Source organism: Amphiura filiformis, chromosome 19 (assembly GCF_039555335.1).
Source record: "Amphiura filiformis chromosome 19, Afil_fr2py, whole genome shotgun sequence".
In the NCBI taxonomy this organism is placed as follows: domain Eukaryota; kingdom Metazoa; phylum Echinodermata; class Ophiuroidea; order Amphilepidida; family Amphiuridae; genus Amphiura; species Amphiura filiformis.
Genome location: NC_092646.1, coordinates 25,966,497 through 25,993,451, shown reverse-complemented (window position 1 = coordinate 25,993,451; position 26,955 = coordinate 25,966,497). Strand labels below are relative to the sequence as shown.

The 26,955-nt window shown below is 37.4% G+C and overlaps 1 protein-coding gene across 1 annotated transcript in view; it reads right to left on the bottom strand.

Annotated features, from left to right (window-relative positions):
• The window catches only part of LOC140140468 (uncharacterized), a 41,176-nt gene extending 37,824 nt beyond the window's left edge, over window positions 1-3,352 (bottom strand). Inside the window, exon 1 of the mRNA XM_072162228.1 lies at window positions 3,245-3,352. The gene's annotated coding sequence lies outside the window, so the exon portion shown is untranslated. The remainder of the gene's footprint in view (window positions 1-3,244) is intronic.
• Window positions 3,353-26,955: the final 23,603 nt, after the last annotated feature.

Sequence of the window (26,955 nt, the reverse complement as noted above, 5' to 3'; positions counted from 1 at the left end):
ATGCACCGAACCTCCCATCAAACACAAAATGTTTTGAAACGTTTTCATAAAGATCAAAAACGCTGAAAATAATATTAGAAAAATATTTTAAAAGTGTAGTCAACATTCCTTTGTTTTTCACTTTGGTTTCAGGGCTAGAAAAATGTATGTATCTGAGAAGGACCCCCTCCCCCCTCGACACCAACAGAATGACCTCAATAAAACTATACACCTCGACCAATTTGGGATAGCTCTCTCCTTTTCAAAAACCTGGAACCGCGCCTCGGGAACCGCGCCTGTCTTTGTACTCATGTTTGGATCAGGCTTTGCGACAAAATAAAGCCATAGACATATCTAGACCAATAGCGGCCCTTAGATTTTGACGAGGTGGCTGGAGGAATATGCAAATTAGGAGACTGATATTTACACATTCGTGACGTCGTTTTTATCCAAATTATTTGCATTAGGCGGAGGCGCCCTATCATATAACGTTAGCTTTGGACATTTAATTTTTTTTACTTAGTCGAGTGAAAAATAAAGAAAATCATTGAATATCCATTGAATTCTCCATTTTGGAGGTACCCCTTTGATTGTTTTCACGGGTGTCTGAAAACATGTCGCGTAATGACATGGGGCACAAGCTTAACTGCCTTAGCAGAAGCAGGGCATAAACTGAGCAGTTAAGTTCGTTATAGGACAATAGGCTAGTCAAATTATGAAATCACCCACCACTAATTGCAACAGAATCCATTTCACATGCGTCATCTCCCAAAAGTTCACACAAAAACATGAAAGTCCCCGAAAATCTAAGTAGTGAAACAGTTCCCAATTTGCATAAATCCAAAATGGCCGCTAATGCAGGGGTTTTCATTTTCTCTGTTGGTCAGAGTTGGTCAAACTTTGTCAATAGCAGTACGATACCAATGTATTCATCTCGTCATAAGGGTTCAGAAAAGGTATAGTTTAACCTATCTCCGATGTACAGTTCTTGAGTTATAGGGGAAAGGGTCAAATGTAAAAATTTGTATTCAACAGGGGACAAAAATTGCAAAATTCTCCGATTTTGATTATAAAAAAGGGTCTTAGATCGCTCCGCCTGCAAAAACATTAAACAAAGAATAGTTTGCCATATCTCAGGTGGTTTGTTACCTTGGTAACGTGGCAAAATAGTTCAAAATAAGAAAGAAAGAAAGAAAGAATGAAAGAAAGAAAGAAAGAAAGAAAGAAAGAAAGAACCAACGAAAGAAAGAAACGGGTATTTTCAGTAATCTTTACTCCTACATATTACACATACAAAATAACACCTGACACTTCCCTGGTCAAATAATCACACTCTAAAGTTTATACTTAAACACACTAAAGTGTTATAAATGTTTATAAACACTACCGATATAAACGCTTCCTTAAACACAATGTTAAAGTTTTAAACATTGTCAGTGTTTAGAGTTAATCCAATAGTGTTTAACTTAAACACTAATAATGTTTAAAATATTGTTTTAATGTGTTTTCATACAAATCGTTTCCATGACCTTATATATATAACCCGACATCTAATGTTAATAAAACATTTTTATCTAAACCAAAACCCAAAATATATCATGCTTAAAACGTTTAACAAACATTTTTGTGTTTGCTGGGATTGTTTTACAGGTAGTCGTGTGGATTCGCACAGAGTAGTGTGGATTCGTACAAAGTATATAACCTACGTTTATTTTATAAATTAAGTGATAGGAAAAAGAACATCACCATGAACAAATAAGAAAAATAACGACATTCAAAAATTATGAAACCATTTTACAAAGTAAAAAAGGCCTTTGTATTCGTATATCCAAGAATTAACAGTTTCGCGTGTATTCGCTATATTAACGTAACAATTGTCAAAAGCTTTAAATAATATGCCCTTAAGGGGTCGGTCACATGCCCTTAAGGGGCCGGTCACATGCCTTTGACCATATTTTTGTGGGGTCTGAGAGCACATCAGACATATCGAATTGCTTTTTGAATACGAAGAATGTCCTTCTGATATTAAATAATATTATATTATTGAAAAAAAGTACTACCTTTTTAAAATTATAAAGTAGTAGTATTTTGCATGCGATGTAGTTAATTACCAAAGTATTTTAGCAACGTTGGCCATGTTGGCTATAATACTTAATTGGTAATACGCGTTGGAGAATTTAAAATGACAAATGGTGCATAATTGTCGAATTCATAATTTGTCATGAACCCAGTATCACCGAAATGTTAAACCGTTTGACCAAAAACATTTAAAAAAATGTTGAATTCCACTAGTAAAGTATTAAAATAATTTTAGTAATTCATTGCTGTATTCATCAACAAGAAATGAACATCTCAATAAAATCGCGCTCGTGTTAAAGGATCGGATAACAACGTTTGCGTAATCCTCTTCGCTTGTTTGTTTGCATAGTATTTTCGTGGCACATAGGAGTACATCGAGTTGTATTCTAAATATGAGGAATGTCCTCAACTGATATCATATAATTTAGATTTTTTTAAATTCGCGATATAATACAAATGTTATGGCTAATGATTAAAAATTGATATTTTTGACATTTAACAGTCCTCGAGGTAAAATTTATAAATCTAACAACATTTACTTAAAGTATATGTAGCTAGGAGGAACAGCCGACGATCATTTGAAAATTTGGACTTTTCGTATTAAAGATATACATTTTTTTCCAAAAAGACTTAAAAATTTAGGTCTTTTTTAATATTAATTTTTAATATTTTGCCATAAAATGTGTATTATATTGTCAATTTCAAAATGTCACAGATATCAGAAGGACATTCCTCGTATTTAGAATACAATTCGATATGTCTTATGTGCTCTCATGTGCCACAAAAATACTGTGCAAACAAACAAGCGAAGAGGCTTACACAAACGTTGTTATCCAATCCCTTAACACGAGCGCGGTTTTATTGAGATGTTCATTTCTTGTTGATGAATACAGCAATGAATTACTAAAATTATTTTAATACTTTACTAGTGGAATTCAACATTTTTTTAAATGTTTTTGGTCAAACGGTTTAACATTTCGGTGATACTGGGTTCATGAAAAATTATGAATTCGACAATATGCACCATTTGTTATTTTAAATTCCCTCACGCGTAAGACCAATTAACTATTATAGCCAACATGGCCAACGTGGCTAGAATACTTTGGTATTTAACTACATCCCATGCAAAATATTACTACTTAATAGTTTTAGAAAGGTAGTACTTTTTAATATAAAGTCCACTTACCTTATGTCCTTCTTGCTTTGTTTTTTCCCCAAAATTCAAGAAAAATATCGACAAAATGTTATTAAATGAAGACGAGTGTCTCATTCATTTTGCACTCGCAGTTGTATTCCAACGAGACACGGAATAAGGGCAAAATGATAGGATAAATCGATAATTAATTAATATGCAAAATATGACAGATTTATACAAATTGATCGAAATTGATTGTCGTAAACAATAGAAGTAAAACAAGAGTTGCTGACGTTGTTATTGATTTTCAATAAAATCGGGTGATTAACAGAGAACTAAACAGATTTTGCACGCAATTATTGTTGAACAGGAGAAGAAATCTATTGATGTAATTCACATGCAGAATTGTGAATAAACATAAAGTGTTGACTGTACTTCTATTGGTTACCACTGCTGTATGAGCCACTTGGAAAAGTTACATCTCTTGAGAACTTTTGGTGGGATTTTATCTTCACCTACGCTTTTTCTGTCATTGATGACTTTCTTTGCAGCCTACTACTCGCCCTGTCCAAAGCTACGCCCCAGCAAACACAAAACGTTTTCGACATTATTCGCAAAAGGTTATAAAAGGTTGTCAGAAAATGTTTAAATGTCCGGTTATATAAAAGGGTATATTAAGGGTATAAAACGTTTTCATAACATTTTGATAATCTACTGCCCAACAAACACAAAATGTGTTACAGAAAACGTTTAAATGTCGGGTTATATAAAGGGTATAAAACGTTTTAATAACATTCCAAAAACATTTTTGAAAACTTGATACAAAACATTCTAAACAGAATGTTATTTAGGGAGTTGAAAAAATATTTTGCGAAAAATGTTTGCCCAAAATATTTGCAATAACGTTTTAAAAACGTTTTCATGACCTTTATATAACCCGACATTTAAATGTTATTAAAACGTTTTGAATAAAACATTTTAAGTACATTTCTGTGTTTGCTGAGTGCAAATATTTTAACATAATGTTATTTTGTGTTTGCAAAATATTTTGCAAAAAACGTTTGCGAAAATAGTTTACAATAACATTTTTAAAAACATTTAAAAGATATTGTTGTAGTGTGTTTTCATATAAAACGTTTAAACGTTTTCATGACCTTTATATAACCCGACATTTTAATGTTATTAAAACGTGTTTACCTAAACCAAAAGCCAAAATATAACTTATTTATAACGTTTTTAAAACGTTTTTGTGTTTGCTGGGGCGTGTCAACTTCCTGATACATCTACATTTCTTATGTCTCATTTAGGCAGGGTTATGTTTAAGTATTTTGCTATAGAGGTATGTTCAAACTTTTTGTACCCTTTCAATTGTGAATTTCCTCAGAAAGGATATAACACATTGCTCAGGGGATATTTGTTATTTTATTTTGGAAGACTGTTTTAACAAAGTGTGTCTCAATTTCACTAAATCCCATGATATTATCATCATAATAACAAGAGTATATTTCGTGGTTTTTTTGCGAAATTTAAATGATTTTAATCTGCCTTCATGTATGCATTTAAAAATGCATACATAAAGGCAGATGTAAACCCAATCACCCCAAAATGTGGCGCTAAGTTGGTATTGGTAATCATAGGCCGGCGTGGGGGGGGCATCAAACATTGTTGGTGGGTATGTTCCCCGGAATTTTGAAGGTAAAAGGGGGTCTTTTGGAGCTGCGAACAGTCAAAATCAAGGGTCTTGGCTTTTTGGTTGCAAATCGCCTGCAAAAACAGAAATATGAGGAATAGGCAATTTTGGGGTATTTTTATATAGAGCTGAAATGATCAAAATCAAGGGTCTTTCAGAGCTCTATTTTTGTCAAACATAGGGGTCTTTCGCAGCTGCGAAATCCAAAAAGGGGGGTCTTTCCGGGGGAGCATACCCGTATGGTCATTTGTGTTAAGTGCCCCCCCCCTCCCTCCCCGGGTCATAGGCATCATCAATTGTGTTTGAATGTAAAGTAGAAACCACTCAAACAAGTATGTTGAATTGCATGTGTTTTGTAGACAGTAGGAGGGGCGGTCAGTAAGTGATGAGAGTTGACTTGTAACCCCATTATGGATTATTTTCATGGCATTTCTCTATGATCACATAAACACTGTACCTTTGTCTTTCAAACAGCACATGTAAAACTTATATCACACACTTGATTACGTAACAGCATTAGCATAAAATCAATAGTCTACAGTCACTAGCTGAAAAGTGAGTCGCTTTTTAAGGGACATAAGAGGCTGAAATGAGGTATGGTTGTATATTTTTAGATTTTTTCGGGAATTAAAGTATGGAGAGTGCTGCTTTTTGTAATAGTAGTAGACCACATACTTCCAGCTCATACAACCATCTTTGTCGGGCTGGAAAGGTTTTAGTTTATTTATAATGTGTATTCAAATATGTGTTATTTTCTAGCAAAAACTGAGGTTTTCTTTCTATAAACAGTTTGATATTGCCAAAAATAGCAAACATGGAAATTTATTTTTTTCTGTCATTTCTGTTGACTAATCCCCAAACATCAAAAGGGGAGTCTCCCTAAAAATATTTGAAACCGTATTTAAAATACAACTGTTATTCAAGTATTGTTTCATTTATACAAAAAGTAGTGATACATAGAGAGAGAGATCATCGTTTGAATGAGAAATGCATTTTTAAAATTTTTCTGTTCATTCGAGGTTGAGATTATCCATAAAAATGAATTATTAAATTTCTATTTGCATAGCATTTTGTAGTATTTTAAGCCCTATTAACATGAATTTGTGCAATTTTTATACATTTGCAGCATGTTGTTTGATTTGCATCAGCTATCATCGTACTTAGTACTAGCTCTCACATGTGACCAATCATTATATTTTAATCTGTTTTATTTTGGAGATAATTGATGTCATTTGTAATAACTACTTTTCCATTTTCGCTATTTTTGCCAAAAAATTTGCTTCTCTTCAAGTCCTAAAGTTCAAGGACGTCCCATTTCCACCCAAGTTTATTGACAAGTCTCAGATTTTACCACAAGCAGGCCCAAGACCTGCGCTAAATTTCTACTTAAAATTAGCTTATACACTATGTACTTTTGTTGTGCTCGGATGTTTTAAACACACGCCTTTGCTGTAATTTAAAAGGCCCGCCGTGTTTGCGTGATTTGGCAGTGTCCCTAGTCTGTTGATTTTATGCTAATGATGTTATGTAATCAAGCATATGATATCATTTATACATATGCGGTTTGAAAGACAAAGGTACAGTCTTTTGTGGTGATAAAGAAATTCCAACCAAAATATTCAATATATGGGGTCAAAGGTCAACTCTCATACTGACCCACCCTCGTACGTTTATTTTATATTATCATTACTTTGAGACACAATAAATTGCAAATTAAACAAAACCATGAAATCAATGGTGCTTTTTTTATGGTGAAATATTTGTTCCCGACTGAAGTTGTCTTATTGACCCCATTATTGTGCGCCCAAGAATATAAAACATGGGGGAGTGGGGAAAGAGTGCGCAATTCGCCAAAGCATCATTGCGTTTACAAAAATAACATAAGCAAAAATACATATGAAGCAGTAACAACCAAAAAATCGAAACAAGAGTTTCTTGAAAGTGTTTGTAGAAGTGGCTCCCCTGAAGTGTTGTTCATATTGTGCCATTTTACCCTTTTAATAGTGTGTATTTATAATGTTTTTGAATTATGTCCTGAATAAGTGCAAAATCTAATTTTCTATCGACAGCAGTTTAATGAAAGGCGTTATAGTCTTTTCCGGAATGGCATTGATTTTTAACACCTACCAAATAGATGTTTATTGGATATAGATTGTAGCCCCGACTGATTGTCGGCGTATCGTGATTGTTCATATGGCATGTAGGGTGAAGTTTCAGCAATTTACTGAATCACATAATGTGATTCACATCCAGTGGTAAAGGGGTTAGGGTGAGGGTTAGTGTTAGGTATAATACAGGGTGTCCCTGAAAGAACGGTATCGTCGGAAACTTAACATATTGGGTATTTTAATTTCCGAACCAAACATATGTAAATTTTGACAATTGACCTTTCCGGTAAACACCATAAACCTTTGCGAGTACACCTGAGATGAGGTTTAACGTCACGGCGATTTGCCCCGATGCGCACATCGTTTATCGAAAATCGTTAAGTACTGCGCATTGCTGGTCGGCGTGATGTCAAATGACAACATCTCAGGTGCGCTCGCAAAGGCTTATGGGATTTACCGAAAAAGTCAATTGATCAATCCGTTCTTGAAATATAAGAGTTGCCTCATTTGCAATCCGTTCCACAGATTCAAATGTTGATCAATGACAAAGACGCCATTGATAAACCCAATGAGAACTACCTGCCGATTGGCCAAAAAGAAGTTTTTATTACCAATTGGACCAATCATCAACATTGTTAGAATAATTTCACCACGCAAAAAATTGGGGTGAATTATTTGCGAAACTCCATTCTGATTGGTGATTAAAATGAAGATATCATGTAATTGACCAATCAGAGGCAATGTTAGATCGGCAGGTAGTGAATCCGTGGAACCACATCAACTATTTATTTCTCTTTGTTTCGGCCATTAAAATACCCCAAACTGAAAGTTTCCAAAGATACATCTCCTAATGTGAATCGCTTTTAAGGATTTTCCTGATGTCGTTCCTTGTTCTTTAGTGGAGGAGATGCAGGGGAAGTTGCACTTGGAGCAACTGACTCTCATGCTCCTTATTGAGTTTCCTTCCGTAGAGCTGCACAAACAGTCCGTACACGGAATGGGGTATTTACTCCTGTTTGATCCATTTTTTCATTAGCGGAAAACCCATGTAGCGAAGTTTCATGCTGGTTCCCTTGACGCATGTCAATATAGGCAAATTGATCTTACCTTTTTGTGCAAGCAGTTGTCGAAGAGGCGTATGGGATATTTGTCGGGGAGGGGTCCCTCAAAAAGTTACAAGAAATTATTTTAGACGCAAAAGTTTTCAAAACACCTCTACAACAACAAGTAGGGACATTGGCCCAAAATATCAGATTTTTGTCAGGGTGAAAAGTTGTGATGCAATTTCATCTGACGCAGAGCAATTTGAAGTGCAATCTGAGACAATCAAAACATCAAGTCAGTACAATGTGGTATTGCAATTTTGCACCACACTTCCGCAGTTGTATCGCAACTGGCGAATTTGGGTGCAAATTGCACTGCGATAGGGCTAATTTCGAACGCTGGATGGGAGCAGAGGTCCCTTTCCATGGCTCATACGCTACTGCGAAGAGAGGTTATTTGTTTGCTTCTCGGGCTTGCAAAATCCACCCCGATATCCTCATGGCAGATATCCCCATGATGGGAGGACGAATCCGCTAGTTCTTCAACAGCCATGCATGGCCGTCATTTTGTTCCGACCTGTTTGATAATTTCGAGAGATGGGCCGAGGGACTCCGACTCAGGCTATTGTATAAAAATACGAAATAGTTGAAACGCACCGGGGTTCTTTCTTTCAGTTCGAGTCGGGATCAGGACCAACATAAGTGGCGTTGCGTTCACTAATTTCTTTATTCATATCTCACTTTAGGTGAGTGCATGTGCGAGTGGTATTATAAATCCATAATTATTATGAATATGTGTGATTGCATACATGTAGGTCATTCCTAGTTTTCATTTAAAATTGATCGGATCTGATTTGAAACTTCGGTTCGGATTTGGAAAAGCTAGAATAAATCGGGTTGAGGTTAACAGAAGTTCGGATCGGTCGGTCCAGTGTGCAAGAAATGGTTCAGTCCGAATCGGGCGGGTTTGTTCCAAATTTTTCGGGACGGGTCGGGTCGGGTTGGTATTATTCGGGTAATGTCAGGATTGGGGTGGAAAAAATCTTACCCCGCAGGGCTGTAACATGAAGGAGGTATTATAATCACTTGCTGTTGTAGTCAGGATCAAGCATGTGAAAGAGGCATTATAATCTCTTAGTGTTGTAGCAAGGATCAAGGATGTGAAGGAGCCATTTTAATCACTTAGTGTTGTAGCAGGGATCAGGGATGTGAAGGAGGCATTGTAATCACTTGTAGTATTGTAGCAAGGATCAAGGATGTGAAGGAAGGATTATAAACACTTAGTATTGTAGCAAGCTTCAAGGATGTGAAGGAGGTATTATAATTACTTAGTGTTGTAGCAAGGATCAAGGATGTGAAGGAGTTATTATAATCACTTAATAATAATAATAATAATAATAATAATGAACATTTCTAACGCGCACAAATCTGCAAAAAGCACTCATGGCGCAACAAAAAGCTCAAGCAAAAATAGCAATGAAACCAAACAACAACAAAATATTATGAAAACAAGATACAGATAAACAAGAACTTAATCATAAGCAATATTAATAAGATGAGTTTTTAGACATGATTTAAATGATTCAAGTGAAGAGCAAGTACGGATATGATGAGGTAGATTGTTCCACAGATGAGGAGCTGCCACAGCAAAAGATCTGTCCCCCCATGACCGGGACGTTTTTTGTTCAACAAGAAGATTTTTGTTAGCTGAGCGTAAGCCTGTGCGTGGTGGATTGTATGGACGAATAAGTTCAGTGATGTATGATGGTGCAGATCAATGAACAGCGCGATATGTGAGAAGAAGGAGCTTATACTGGAGTCTCAAATGAACTGGCAGCCAATGTAAATCAGATACAATTGGGGTTATGTGACTGGATGGTTTGGTGCGTGTGACAAGACGAGCAGCTGTATTTTGAATCAACTGTAAACGATGAATTTGTTCTTTTGGAAATCCAAGAAGTAACGAATTACCAATGTCCAAACGAGAGGTGATAAATGCATGCACTAATTGCTCAGTAGCCTGTTCAGTAAGGAATTTGCGAATTTTACCCAAGTTTCTAATATGATATGAAGCAGATTTGGTAACAGAAGATATGTGCGAAGTAAGAGTCATTTGAGCATCCAAGATCACGCCTAGATTGCGAACTTGTTTCACAGAGTCACCAATTCTAATTTGCAAGTCTGTGATCTTATTGAGTTGTTGTATTGAGCCAAGTAGAATAAACTCAGTCTTGTTGTCATTAAGCTTGAGATAATTATTTTTCATCCATTGACGGATTTCCTCAATACATGACTCCAGAAGATGAATGGATTTTTCAGCTGCGTTCTGTGATGCTTCAAATGAAATATAAATCTGGGTGTCGTCCGCGTAAATGTGATACTGGAGATGGTATTTGTGTATAATGTGACGTACCGGAGAGGTGTATATAGAAAACCACTGTGGTCCAAGCACAGACCCCTGCGGCACAGAATAGTTAAGTGCCACAGCTTTAGAAGAAGAGGTGCCGACACGCACACACTGTGATCTGTTAATTAAGTAGGATTCACACCATCTCAGTGCTGCACCTGATACCCCGATGTTATTCTCAAGTCTGTGTAAAAGGATGTTGTGATCTACGGTATCAAATGCAGCACTAAGATCGAGTAATACAAGAGCTGTGATCTGTCCACAATCCATTGCACGCAATATGTCACTATTAACACGCAACAAGGCAGTCTCAATGCTGTGATTGGGTCTGTAGGCAGATTGGAAAGGGTCGTGTAAATTTTGCTCATAAATGACAGACATAAGCTGAGATGAAACGACACGTTCTATCATCTTTCCTAGAAACTGCAAATTAGCAATCGGCCTGAAGTTCTTAAGGTCCTCTTTATCTAGACCAGACTTCTTGAGGAGAGGTCTGATGTAAGCCATTTTAAGTTCACTAGGAAAAATGCCAGAAACAAGAGATTTGTTAATAATACATGTTATAGTAGGAACAATCTTATGAACACATTCTTTCAACAACCAAGTTGGTACAGGGTCTAGTTCACATGACTTTGTAGGAGCATTCATCAACATTTTTAACACTTCGTCATCGGCAGTAGGTTTAAATTCGGTTAAGCGAGTAACACATTGAGAAATATTTAAGTTATCATTTGGTAACTCACAATGATCATCAAAACCAGTACGAATTTTTTCAATTTTCCCAAAAGTACAACTTGGCAGAACAGGTTCTTTACTCTTGTGCAGCAGATTGTTAGCAATACGAAAAAGGCTCTTTTGATCACCAGAGCATTGAGCAACAGAAGACGAATAGTAATCTGATTTTGCCTTCTCAATCATACCTTTGACCACCTGCCTTTGTTTACAATACATTTGACGGTCAACTTCAAGTTTTGACTTTCGCCATTTATGTTCGAGTTCCCTTCTATAACATTTTGCCTCACGAATCTCCCCATTGAACCACGGTGTATTAGGCCTTAGTGTTGTAGCCAGGATCAAGGATGTGAAGTAGGTATTATGATCACTTAGTGTTGTAGCCAGGATCAAGGATGTGAAGGAGGTATTATAATAACTTAGTGTTGTAGCAAGGATCAAGGATGTAAAGGAGTTATTATAATCACTTAGTGTTGTAGCAAGGATCAAGGATGTAAAGGAGGTATTATAATCACTTAGTGTTGTAGCAAGGATCAAGGATGTAAAGGAGGTATTATAATCACTTAGTATTGTAGCAAGGATCAAGGATGTAAAGGAGTTATTATAATCACTTAGTGTTGTAGCAAGGATCAAGGATGTAAAGGAGGTATTATAATCACTTAGTACTGTAGCAAGGATCAAGGATATGAAGGAGGTATTATAATCACTTAGTGTTGTAGCAAGGATCAAGGATGTGAAGGAGGTATTATAATCACTTAGCATTGTAGCAAGGATCAAGGATGTGAAGGAGGTATTATAATCACTTAGTGTTGTAGCAAGGATCAAGGATGTGAAGGAGGTATTATAATCACTTAGTGTTGTAGCAAGGATCAAGGATGTGAATGAGGTATTATAATCACTTAGTGTTGTATCAAGGATCAAGGATGTGAAGGAGGTATTATAAACTCTTAGTGTTGTACACATAGCCAGGATCAAGGATGTGAAAGCGGTATTATAATCACCTAGTATTGTAGCCAGGATCAAGGATGTGAAGAAGGTATTATAATCACCTATTATAGTAGCCAGGATCAAGGATGTGAAGGAGGTATTATAATCACTTAGTGTTGTAGCAAGGAACAAGGATGTGGAGGAGGTATTATAATCATTTAGTATTGTAGCAAGGATCAAGGATGTGAAGGAGTTATTATAATCACTTAGTATTGTAGCAAGGATCAAGGATGTGGAGGAGGTATTATAATCACTTAGTGTTGTAGCAAGGAGCAAGGATGTGAAGGAGGTATTATAATCACTTAGTGTTGTAGCACGGATCAAGGATGTAAAGGAGTTTTATAATCACTTAGTATTGAAGCAAGATTCAAGGATGTGAAGGAGGTATTATAATCACTTAGCTTAGTGTTGTAGCACGGATCAATGATGTGGAGGAGGTATATATTATAATCACTTAGTATTGTAGCAAGGATCAAGGATGTGAAGGAGGTATTATAATCACTTAGTATTGTAGCAAGGATCAACTATATGAAGGAGGTATTATAATCACTTAGTGTTGTAGCAAGAATCAAGGATGTGAAGGAGGTATTATAATCACTTAGTATTGTAGCAAGGATCAAGGATGTGAAGGAGGTATTATAATCACTTAGTGTTGTAGCCAGGTTCAAGGATGTGAAGGAGGTATTATAATCACTTGGTGTTATGGCACGGATCAAGGATGTGAAGGAGGTATTATAATCCCTTAGTGTTGTAGGTAGCCAGGATCAAGGATGTGAAGTAGGTATTATGATCACTTAGTGTTGTAGCAAGGATCAAGGATGAGAAGGCGGTATTATAATCACTTAGTGTTGTAGCAAGGATCAAGGTTGTGATGGCGGTATTATAATCACTTAGTACTGTAGCAAGGATCAAGGATATGAAGGAGGTATTATAATCACTTAGTGTTGTAGCAAGGATCAAGGATGTGAAGGAGGTATTATAATCACTTAGCATTGTAGCAAGGATCAAGGATGTGAAGGAGGTATTATAATCACTTAGTGTTGTAGCAAGGATCAAGGATGTGAAGGAGGTATTATAATCACTTAGTGTTGTAGCAAGGATCAAGGATGTGAATGAGGTATTATAATCACTTAGTGTTGTATCAAGGATCAAGGATGTGAAGGAGGTATTATAAACTCTTAGTGTTGTACACATAGCCAGGATCAAGGATGTGAAAGCGGTATTATAATCACCTAGTATTGTAGCCAGGATCAAGGATGTGAAGAAGGTATTATAATCACCTATTATAGTAGCCAGGATCAAGGATGTGAAGGAGGTATTATAATCACTTAGTGTTGTAGCAAGGAACAAGGATGTGGAGGAGGTATTATAATCATTTAGTATTGTAGCAAGGATCAAGGATGTGAAGGAGTTATTATAATCACTTAGTATTGTAGCAAGGATCAAGGATGTGGAGGAGGTATTATAATCACTTAGTGTTGTAGCAAGGAGCAAGGATGTGAAGGAGGTATTATAATCACTTAGTGTTGTAGCACGGATCAAGGATGTAAAGGAGTTTTATAATCACTTAGTATTGAAGCAAGATTCAAGGATGTGAAGGAGGTATTATAATCACTTAGCTTAGTGTTGTAGCACGGATCAATGATGTGGAGGAGGTATATATTATAATCACTTAGTATTGTAGCAAGGATCAAGGATGTGAAGGAGGTATTATAATCACTTAGTATTGTAGCAAGGATCAACTATATGAAGGAGGTATTATAATCACTTAGTGTTGTAGCAAGAATCAAGGATGTGAAGGAGGTATTATAATCACTTAGTATTGTAGCAAGGATCAAGGATGTGAAGGAGGTATTATAATCACTTAGTGTTGTAGCCAGGTTCAAGGATGTGAAGGAGGTATTATAATCACTTGGTGTTATGGCACGGATCAAGGATGTGAAGGAGGTATTATAATCCCTTAGTGTTGTAGGTAGCCAGGATCAAGGATGTGAAGTAGGTATTATGATCACTTAGTGTTGTAGCAAGGATCAAGGATGAGAAGGCGGTATTATAATCACTTAGTGTTGTAGCAAGGATCAAGGTTGTGATGGCGGTATTATAATCACTTAGTACTGTAGCAAGGATCAAGGATATGAAGGAGGTATTATAATCACTTAGTGTTGTAGCAAGGATCAAGGATGTGAAGGAGGTATTATAATCACTTAGCATTGTAGCAAGGATCAAGGATGTGAAGGAGGTATTATAATCACTTAGTGTTGTAGCAAGGATCAAGGATGTGAAGGAGGTATTATAATCACTTAGTGTTGTAGCAAGGATCAAGGATGTGAATGAGGTATTATAATCACTTAGTGTTGTATCAAGGATCAAGGATGTGAAGGAGGTATTATAAACTCTTAGTGTTGTACACATAGCCAGGATCAAGGATGTGAAAGCGGTATTATAATCACCTAGTATTGTAGCCAGGATCAAGGATGTGAAGAAGGTATTATAATCACCTATTATAGTAGCCAGGATCAAGGATGTGAAGGAGGTATTATAATCACTTAGTGTTGTAGCAAGGAACAAGGATGTGGAGGAGGTATTATAATCATTTAGTATTGTAGCAAGGATCAAGGATGTGAAGGAGTTATTATAATCACTTAGTATTGTAGCAAGGATCAAGGATGTGGAGGAGGTATTATAATCACTTAGTGTTGTAGCAAGGAGCAAGGATGTGAAGGAGGTATTATAATCACTTAGTGTTGTAGCACGGATCAAGGATGTAAAGGAGTTTTATAATCACTTAGTATTGAAGCAAGATTCAAGGATGTGAAGGAGGTATTATAATCACTTAGCTTAGTGTTGTAGCACGGATCAATGATGTGGAGGAGGTATATATTATAATCACTTAGTATTGTAGCAAGGATCAAGGATGTGAAGGAGGTATTATAATCACTTAGTATTGTAGCAAGGATCAACTATATGAAGGAGGTATTATAATCACTTAGTGTTGTAGCAAGAATCAAGGATGTGAAGGAGGTATTATAATCACTTAGTATTGTAGCAAGGATCAAGGATGTGAAGGAGGTATTATAATCACTTAGTGTTGTAGCCAGGTTCAAGGATGTGAAGGAGGTATTATAATCACTTGGTGTTATGGCACGGATCAAGGATGTGAAGGAGGTATTATAATCCCTTAGTGTTGTAGGTAGCCAGGATCAAGGATGTGAAGTAGGTATTATGATCACTTAGTGTTGTAGCAAGGATCAAGGATGAGAAGGCGGTATTATAATCACTTAGTGTTGTAGCAAGAATCAAGGTTGTGATGGCGGTATTATAATCACTTAGTACTGTAGCAAGGATCAAGGATATGAAGGAGGTATTATAATCACTTAGTGTTGTAGCAAGGATCAAGGATGTGAAGGAGGTATTATAATCACTTAGCATTGTAGCAAGGATCAAGGATGTGAAGGAGGTATTATAATCACTTAGTGTTGTAGCAAGGATCAAGGATGTGAAGGAGGTATTATAATCACTTAGTGTTGTAGCAAGGATCAAGGATGTGAATGAGGTATTATAATCACTTAGTGTTGTATCAAGGATCAAGGATGGGAAGGAGGTATTATAAACTCTTAGTGTTGTACACATAGCCAGGATCAAGGATGTGAAGAAGGTATTATAATCACCTAGTATTGTAGCCAGGATCAAGGATGTGAAGAAGGTATTATAATCACCTATTATAGTAGCCAGGATCAAGGATGTGAAGGAGGTATTATAATCACTTAGTGTTGTAGCAAGGAACAAGGATGTGGAGGAGGTATTATAATCATTTAGTATTGTAGCAAGGATCAAGGATGTGAAGGAGTTATTATAATCACTTAGTATTGTAGCAAGGATCAAGGATGTGGAGGAGGTATTATAATCACTTAGTGTTGTAGCAAGGAGCAAGGATGTGAAGGAGGTATTATAATCACTTAGTGTTGTAGCACGGATCAAGGATGTAAAGGAGTTTTATAATCACTTAGTATTGAAGCAAGATTCAAGGATGTGAAGGAGGTATTATAATCACTTAGCTTAGTGTTGTAGCACGGATCAATGATGTGGAGGAGGTATATATTATAATCACTTAGTATTGTAGCAAGGATCAAGGATGTGAAGGAGGTATTATAATCACTTAGTATTGTAGCAAGGATCAACTATATGAAGGAGGTATTATAATCACTTAGTGTTGTAGCAAGAATCAAGGATGTGAAGGAGGTATTATAATCACTTAGTATTGTAGCAAGGATCAAGGATGTGAAGGAGGTATTATAATCACTTAGTGTTGTAGCCAGGTTCAAGGATGTGAAGGAGGTATTATAATCACTTGGTGTTATGGCACGGATCAAGGATGTGAAGGAGGTATTATAATCCCTTAGTGTTGTAGGTAGCCAGGATCAAGGATGTGAAGTAGGTATTATGATCACTTAGTGTTGTAGCAAGGATCAAGGATGAGAAGGCGGTATTATAATCACTTAGTGTTGTAGCAAGGATCAAGGTTGTGATGGCGGTATTATAATCACTTAGTACTGTAGCAAGGATCAAGGATATGAAGGAGGTATTATAATCACTTAGTGTTGTAGCAAGGATCAAGGATGTGAAGGAGGTATTATAATCACTTAGCATTGTAGCAAGGATCAAGGATGTGAAGGAGGTATTATAATCACTTAGTGTTGTAGCAAGGATCAAGGATGTGAAGGAGGTATTATAATCACTTAGTGTTGTAGCAAGGATCAAGGATGTGAATGAGGTATTATAATCACTTAGTGTTGTATCAAGGATCAAGGATGTGAAGGAGGTATTATAAACTCTTAGTGTTGTACACATAGCCAGGATCAAGGATGTGAAAGCGGTATTATAATCACCTAGTATTGTAGCAAGGAACAAGAATGTGGAGGAGGTATTATAATCATTTAGTATTGTAGCAAGGATCAAGGATGTGAAGGAGTTATTATAATCACTTAGTATTGTAGCAAGGATCAAGGATGTGGAGGAGGTATTATAATCACTTAGTGTTGTAGCAAGGAGCAAGGATGTGAAGGAGGTATTATAATCACTTAGTGTTGTAGCACGGATCAAGGATGTAAAGGAGTTTTATAATCACTTAGTATTGAAGCAAGATTCAAGGATGTGAAGGAGGTATTATAATCACTTAGTGTTGTAGCAAGGATCAAGGATGTGAAGGAGGTATTATAATCACTTAGTGTTGTAGCAAGGATCAAGGATGTAGAGGAGGTATTATAATCACTTAGTGTTGTACACATAGCCAGGATCAAGGATGTGAAAGCGGTATTATAATCACTTAGTATTATAGCAAGGATCAAGGATGTGAAGGAGTTATTATAATCACTTAGTATTGAAGCAAGATTCAAGGATGTGAAGGAGGTATTATAATCACTTAGTGTTGTAGCAAGGATCAAAGGATGTGAAGGAGGTATTATAATCACTTATTGATGTACACATAGCCAGGGGCGTAGCCAGCTGTCTTGATCAGGGGGGTGGCAAAATAAAATTTCGGGGGCACAGACAAAAAAATTGCAGTTGCATCATACAATACATAGAGACTGTATGACTTCGAGCTTCCCGAAAAGGTCTTATTCTGTATTTTACACTATTTTGGCCCTGAATTTTGCTAGAAAAGGGGCTCCTTGCCCTTTCTCTTTTCCTTTGCCCTCCTGATATTCTCTTTTCATTTTTTGTCAGAGGGGAACTTTTTCTTTCATTTTTTGTCAGGTGGGGCACTCTGTCCCCCCCCCCCTCCACCGCTGGATACGCTACTGCACATAGCCAGGATCAAGGATGTGAAAGCGGTATTATAATCACTTAGCTTAGTGTTGTAGCACGGATCAATGATGTGGAGGAGGTATATATTATAATCACATAGTATTGTAGCAAGGATCAAGGATATGAAGGAGGTATTATAATCACTTAGTGTTGTAGCAAGAATCAAGGATGTGAAGGAGGTATTATAATCACTTAGTATTGTAGCAAGGATCAAGGATGTGAAGGAGGTATTATAATCACTTAGTGTTGTAGCCAGGTTCAAGGATGTGACGGAGGTATTATAATCGCTTGGTGTTGTAGCACGGATCAAGGATGTGAAGGAGGTATTATAATCCCTTAGTGTTGTAGCCAGGATCAAGGATGTAAAGGAGGTATTATAATCCCTTAGTGTTGTAGGTAGCCAGGATCAAGGATGTGAAAGCGGTATTATAATCACTTAGCTTAGTGTTGTAGCACGGATCAATGATGTGGAGGAGGTATATATTATAATCACATAGTATTGTAGCAAGGATCAAGGATATGAAGGAGGTATTATAATCACTTGGTGTTGTAGCAAGAATCAAGGATGTGAAGTAGGTATTATGATCACTTAGTGTTGTAGCAAGGATCAAGGATGAGAAGGCGGTATTATAATCACTTAGTGTTGTAGCAAGGATCAAGGTTGTGATGGCGGTATTATAATCACTTAGTACTGTAGCAAGGATCAAGGATATGAAGTAGGTATTATAATCACTTAGTGTTGTAGCAAGGATCAAGGATGTAAAGGAGGTATTATAATCACTTTGTTGTAGCCAGGATCAAGGATGTGAAGGAGGTATTATAATCACTTAGTATTGTAGCAAGGATCAAGGATGTGAAGGAGGTATTATAATCACTTAGTGTTGTAGCAAGGATCAAAGGATGTGAAGGAGGTATTATAATCACTTATTGATGTACACATAGCCAGGGGCGTAGCCAGCTGTCTTGATCAGGGGGGGGGGGGTGGCCAAATAAAATTTCGGGGGCACAGACAAAAAAAATTGCAGTTGCATCATACAATACATAGAGACTGTATGACTTCGAGCTTCCCGAAAAGGTCTTATTCTGTATTTTACACTATTTTGGCCCTGAATTTTGCTAGAAAAGGGGCTCCTTGCCCTTTCTCTTTTCCTTTGCCCTCCTGATATTCTCTTTTCATTTTTTGTCAGAGGGGAACTTTTTTTTTCATTTTTTTGTCAGGTGGGGCACTCTGTCCCCCCCCTCCACCGCTGGATACGCTACTGCACATAGCCAGGATCAAGGATGTGAAAGCGGTATTATAATCACTTAGCTTAGTGTTGTAGCACGGATCAATGATGTGGAGGAGGTATATATTATAATCACATAGTATTGTAGCAAGGATCAAGGATATGAAGGAGGTATTATAATCACTTAGTGTTGTAGCAAGAATCAAGGATGTGAAGGAGGTATTATAATCACTTAGTATTGTAGCAAGGATCAAGGATGTGAAGGAGGTATTATAATCACTTAGTGTTGTAGCCAGGTTCAAGGATGTGACGGAGGTATTATAATCGCTTGGTGTTGTAGCACGGATCAAGGATGTGAAGGAGGTATTATAATCCCTTAGTGTTGTAGCCAGGATCAAGGATCTAAAGGAGGTATTATAATCCCTTAGTGTTGTAGGTAGCCAGGATCAAGGATGTGAAAGCGGTATTATAATCACTTAGCTTAGTGTTGTAGCACGGACAAATGATGTGGAGGAGGTATATATTATAATCACATAGTATTGTAGCAAGGATCAAGGATATGAAGGAGGTATTATAATCACTTGGTGTTGTAGCAAGAATCAAGGATGTGAAGTAGGTATTATGATCACTTAGTGTTGTAGCAAGGATCAAGGATGAGAAGGCGGTATTATAATCACTTAGTGTTGTAGCAAGGATCAAGGTTGTGATGGCGGTATTATAATCACTTAGTACTGTAGCAAGGATCAAGGATATGAAGTAGGTATTATAATCACTTAGTGTTGTAGCAAGGATCAAGGATGTAAAGGAGGTATTATAATCACTTTGTTGTAGCCAGGATCAAGGATGTGAAGGAGGTATTATAATCACTTAGTGTTGTAGCAAGAATCAAGGATGTGAAGGAGGTATTATAATCACTTAGTGTTGTAGCAAGGATCAAGGATCTGAAGGAGGTATTATAATAACTTAGTGTTGTAGCAAGGATCGAGGATGTGAAGGAGGTATTATAATCACTTAGTGTTGTAGCAAGGATCAAGGATCTGAAGGAGGTATTATAATAACTTAGTGTTGTAGCAAGGATCGAAGATGTGAAGGAGGTACTAGTATTATAATCACTTGTAGTTTTGGAGCAAGGTTCAATGATGTAGAGGTATTCTAATCACTTAGTGTTGTAGCAAGGATCAAGGATGTGAAGGAGGTATTATAGTCACTTAGTGTTGTAGCAAGGTTCAAGGATGTGAAGGAGGTATTATAATCACTTAGTGTTGTAGCAAGCTTCAAGGATGTGAAGGAGGTATTATAGTCACTTAGTGTTGTAGCAAGGATCAAGGATCTGAAGCAGGTATTATAATCACTTTCTTCAAAAAGAAAGAAAACAGATACTGGACATGGGAAAGCCCAGGAGGAAAGATCAGGAATCAGATTGATTTTGTACTAAGTAGCCAGAGAGGCATACTACAGAATTGTGAAGTGATCACGAATGTGGACATTGGCAGCGATCACAGGATGATTAGAGCTAAGATACTATTGAACAAGAAACTGGCGAGACTCAAATTCATCAAGAATGCTAAAAAGAGCAAACTTAATATAATGCGGCTGAAAGAAAGGAGGGAAGTATTTCAACTTGCACTCAAGAATCGATTCACAGCACTGGATATGGATGATATGGATATAGACGCAAGATCTACACTTATATCCAGCACAGTGACAGAGGCTGCTGAAGAGATAGCACCACAAGAAAGAACAAAGAAACCAAAAACCAAAGAAGATATTGAGATTGAGGAGCTAGATATTAAAAGAAAGATACTCAGAGAAATCATAGACAAAACTACTACTCAGGAAGTAGAGTACAAGGAAACTGTGAAGGAAGTTAGAAAGAAGAGGCGTCAGAGAAGTAGAAGAAAACGAAGAGAACAAATTGAGTCCATCCTAGAAAGTGGTAAAGGACCAAAACAGATCTCCAAAATGAACAGTAAGAAAACTAGAATCAGCCAGATGAAAGACAAAAATGGTATTCCTACATCTAGTAGAGAAGAAATACTCAACATCTGTGCAGAGTTTTACCAAGACCTATAGATGAGGTGACCTATGATGTCACATGTTTACATTCAGACCGCCCTCTGTTGTTTCAAAGCAGGCAAAATAACACAGAAGTGTCTATGACAGACCACATAAATCTCTTTAAAACTCAACTTTTAAAAACCTTTGAAGTTTTGTGTGATATTATGTATATAGCTTTATGCATTTATAAACAAGATTGATACCATTTTTTGTATTATTTGCTTTGAAACCAAAGTTAATGAATAAAAATCAACTTCTTCCATGTAAACTATAGTGTTTTTTGCCTGACAGATTTGATCACAGACCAACAGAGGGCGTATCAAATGTAAACACATGTCACCTCATCTATATAGCTCTCATTCTAACCAAAGTAAACCAAACTTCTTGTCTCCAGATCAAACAGACATACCAAATGTAACTGTTAAAGAAGTAGAGACAGCAGTAAAACAAATGAAAGACAACAAAGCACCTGGCACTGATGATATATCCAGTGACGTGTATAAGATAGGAGGTGCGGAAATCATCACTCAATTAACAAGACTATACAACCAAATATTGACAGAAAAGAAGATACCAGCAGCCTGGAAGGAAGCTAAGATTATTCTTCTACATAAGAAAGGAGATAAAGAGGATATCAAAAACTACCGACCAATTAGTCTGCTATCACATGCATATAAAATGTTCACACAAATCATTCAGAATAGAATCAAGAGAATCTTGGATGAAAATCAACCTAGAGAGCAGGCAGGCTTCAGAGAGGGCTTTTCAACAACTGATCATCTACATGCTTTGAACCAACTGATTGAGAAAGCAAATGAGTATCAACTGAAGCTTTGTATTGGCTATATAGATTACGAGAAAGCTTTTGATTCGGTGGAACACAGTGACATATTTGCAGCCTTAAGAAGGATTGGAGTCAACGAAGGGTATGTTAAGATTCTGGAGGACATTTACACAAACGCCACAGCTACAATCCACATAGATAAGGATGTCTCCAAGCCTATCCACATAAAGAGGGGAGTACGGCAAGGGGACACAATCTCTCCAAAAATATTCACAGCTGCCATGGAACAAATTTTCAAACAACTAGATTTAGATGAAAGAGGTATCAACATCGATGGAGAATGGTTAACTGACCTGAGGTTTGCAGATGATGTAGCCCTTACATCACCATCAGTCAAAGACTTGGAAGTGCAGCTAAATAGTTTGAACACTGAGAGCAGGAAAATTGGATTAAAAAATACACAAAGGAAAACGAAATACATGACCAACTTTGACACTACAGAGTCCATTGAAATTGACAATGTACCGATTGAGAAAGTAGATAGTTACAAGTATCTGGGCAAGACAGTCAAAATGGAGGACAACACAAGAGAGGAAGTCTTACTAAGAATCAAGGCTGGCTGGTGTTGTTTTGGCAGGTACAAAGACATCCTTTGTGATAAAAAGCTACCAATGACATTGAGAAGGCGCATGTACGATCAATGTGTGTTACCCACCATGACCTATGGCGCTGAAACCTGGTCGACAACTAAAGATCTGGAACATAAACTCACCACGACACAACGAGCCATGGAAAGACGTATGCTGAACATAACTATACGCGACAAAATCAGAAACAGTGACATAAGAAATAAAACTGGAGTCAAAGACATCATGGAAAGGATCGGTGAAGCAAAATGGAGATGGGCAGGACATGTGGCAAGAAAAAACGACAACAGATGGACAAAAAGAGTCACCGAGTGGCAACCAAGAACAGGAAAGCGTAGAAGAGGAAGACAAAGACGAAGATGGCGAGACGACTTAACAGCATATAGAGGCACCACATGGGCAAGGGATACGCAAGACAGACAGAAATGGAAGATTCTTGAAGAGGGCTTCATACTACAGAGGATGAAACAGCCTAGGTGAGGTGAGGTGAGGTGAGTGTTATAGCAAGGATCGAGGATGTGAAGGAGGTATTATAATCAGTTAGGATTGTAGCAAGGATCAAGGATGTGAAGGAGGTATTATAATCACTTAGTGTTGTAGCAAGAATCAAGGATGTGAAGGAGGTATTATAATCAGTTAGGATTGTAGCAAGGATCAAGGATGTGAAGGAGGTATTATAATCACTTAGTGTTGTAGCAAGGATCAAGGATGTGAAGGAGGTATTATAATCACTTAGTGTTGTAGCAAGGATCAATGATGTGAAGGAGGTATTATAATCACTTAGTGTTGTAGCAAGGATCAATGATGTGAAGGAGGTATTATAATCACTTAGTGTTGTAGCAAGGATCAATGATGTGAAGGAGGTATTATAATCACTTAGTGTTGTAGCAAGGATCAAGGATCTGAAGGAGGTATTATAATCACTTAGTGTTATAGCAAGGATCGAGGATGTGAAGGAGGTACTAGTATTATAATCACTTGTAGTTTTGGAGCAAGGTTCAAGGATGTGAAGGAGGTATTATAGTCACTTAGTGTTGTAGCAAGGATTAAGGATGTGAAGGAGGTATTATAATCACTGAGTGTTGTAGCAAGGATCAAGGATGTGAAGGAGGTATTATAATCACTTAGTGTTGTAGTAAGGATCAAGGATGTGAAGGAGGTATTATAATCACTTAGTGTTGTAGCAAGGATCAAGGATGTGAAGGAGGTATTATAATCACTTAGTGTTGTAGCAAGGATCAAGGATGTGAAGGAGGTATTATAATCACTTAGTGTTGTAGCAAGGATCAAGGATGTGAAGGAGGTATTCTAATCACTTAGTGTTGTAGCAAGGATCAAGGATGTGAAGGAGGTATTATAATCACTTAGTGTTGTAGCAAGGATCAAGGATCTGAAGGAGATAATATAATCACTTAGTATTGAAGCAAGGATCAAGGATGTGAAGAAGGTATTATAATCACTTAGTGTTGTAGCAAGGATCAAGGATGTGAAGGAGGTATTATAATCACTTAGTGTTGTAGCAAGGATCAAGGATGTGAAGGAGTTATTATAATCACTTAGTGTTGTAGCCAGGATCAAGGATGTGAAGGAGTTATTATAATCACTTAGTGTTGTAGCAAGGATCAAGGATGTGAAGGAGGTATTATAATCACTTATAGCCTTGATCAAGTCTTCCTCCTTACTTCTTCTCTATTCATGCTCTTCTTTAACCCATGGTCGAAGTATCATATACTGGACTCACTCAGATTTTTAGCCAGGTCAGAATTTTTGTGTAGGACGCTGGCAACATGAGCTAGGGAGGAAGTATACCTTGTGGGCACGGTGTGCATTTTGCTCAAACACTACTCCTGCAGTGCACAGCATGCCTGGGGTAAAAAATGATAAGAAAGCCCACTATCTAGCAATTCAAATGTCAAATAGATTTATTTTGAAAGAATAGATAACTTCAAAACTTTGGAAAGAAATAGAAATTTTTGGAAGATGTGGCAGAACTTCCATGAATTTTACATTCACTAACTATGGGTGCCAAAGGACTTGAAACAAGTCTAAATCACTTAGTATTGTAGCCAGGATCAAGGATGTGAAGGAGGTATTGGAAGGTAAATTATGAATAAAATACTGGACTGACCTTTTAAATTTTGCGAATTTTCATCCAATCTCATTGTACTTCATCTGTCAAATGCAAAGATGCTCCGCGGTATTGATCGAAATCGGAGACAGTTACGTGTCAATCGGCAAGGAATATTGACAATCGATGAATCCCATGCGTATGTAAGTAGGAATCTCAGGCCCCCTCATTTGTTGAAGGATGACTTCTCCACTCTTTTCCCAAATCGGTTGTTGAATTCCCCGCTTAAGCCACCTTATTTACGCGCATTTTGGTACCTCATTTGTCCATTATCGTTCAATATTAACAACACAGTAGTGCTTTTAAAGAAAAATGCCCAAATTTAAAAGTTGCAATTTACAGCGATCAATGATCATTACGTGTAAGATTTGGGTATTTGTCTTTAAAAACACTGCTGTGATGTTAATATTGGAGGAAAATGGACGAATGGGGTATCAAAATCCCGGATCAAAATGCGCGTAAATAAATCATCCTTCTTTCTATGTATAAATATATGAAATCAATTATTATTAGTTCTGAAGTAGGCGTATTTCTAACAGCTGCGTTACATTTTGTGCAGTCTTTAGAATGATAACATCCTCCGTATCAATTTGGTGTCCGAATGTTTTTGCGTGAGTGTATATAGCGGAATCCGGTTGCCAGACAGCAGAACTATGAAGTCTATGCTGTCCAAGTCGAGCTTTGAGGGATTGCTTTGTTTCTTCTACATCCTGCTTCTGTGAAATCCAGATGCCCACACTTATAACCGTCAACAAGGTTGGACTGTTTTTCTCGGGGAGGGGGGGGCTGTTTGTTGAGGATGGCTTCTTCACTCGTTCCCAAATCGCTTCACGAACTCCCCGCTCAAACCACCTCTCCTCACGATCTAGAATGATAACATCCTCCGTATCGATTTGATGTCCGGAAGTTTTGGCATGAGCGTATATAGCAGAATCCGGTTGCCAGTCAGTAGAACTAGGCCGTCTATGTTGACCAAGACGAGCTTTAAGGGATTGCTTTGTTTCTCCTACATACGCTTCTGTGCAGTCCGAATCCCCACACTTATAACCGTAGACAAGGTTAGACTGTTTGTCTCTGGGGGGCTTATCTTTAACATGCACTAGTTTTCCGCGCAATTTATTTACCGGCTTAAACGCGGTTGTGATGCCGAAGAGTTTATATATGTTCTTTACTCTTTCAGAGACACCAGCACAATAGGGGATAGTTATCAGTGTTTTGCGAGTGGCTTGTTCAGAGTCTTCATTTTGGCGTCAATTTTTCTTTTGGCCTGCTCAAAGGCCCAGTCCGGGTAACCGCACTTCCTTAAAGCTCCATCAATGTGATCTTTCTCATGCGGAATGTTGATTTCTTCGCTTATGATTGTTTCTGCGCGATAGTGGAGAGTGCGTATGACCCCAAGTTTGTGGACGAGTGGGTGGTGCGACCCAAACTGCAGGTAATGATCTGTGTGGGTCGGCTTACGGTAAACTACTGTTGTGAGCTTCCGTTCGTTGTTAATTTGGACATGGCAATCAAGGAATGCGAGTTTGTTGTCCATGCACTTCTCTTGAGTGAATTTAATATTGTCACTAATACTGTTGATATGTGTGAAGAAATTGTCCTGTTCGTGTCTGTTGATAATCACAAAGGTGTCATCTACGTAGCGTAGCCAAAGTCGTGGAGGAACACCTTGGTATGTCTCTAGTGCATGCTGTTCAAACCATTCCATAACCAAGTTGGCAATAATTGGAGAAATGGGATTTCCCATGGAACAACCATATAATTGTCTATAAAACTGGCCATTGTTGGAGAAATAGGTTGTATCAAGACACAACTGTTCCGCTTCAATAATATGGTCGATAGTCCAAGTTGTCCTATTTGCCATGTTGCTGCCTTCCTCTAAACACTGTCTTGTGATCTTAATCGCTTCCGTAGGGGGTATACAGGTGAATAGTGCTGTGACGTCATAAGAGGTAATTATCTCATCATCACCAAGTTCAATGTCTTTAATTTTGTCCACAAAGTCCTGCGTGTTGGTAATGTGATGGGGTGATTTACCAACAATGGGGGACAGAATTTTAGTCAAGTGTTTGGCGAGATTGAATGTCACAGAACCAATGCAACTGACTATAGGCCGAAGGGGGATTGGTTCTGGTTTGTGAATTTTT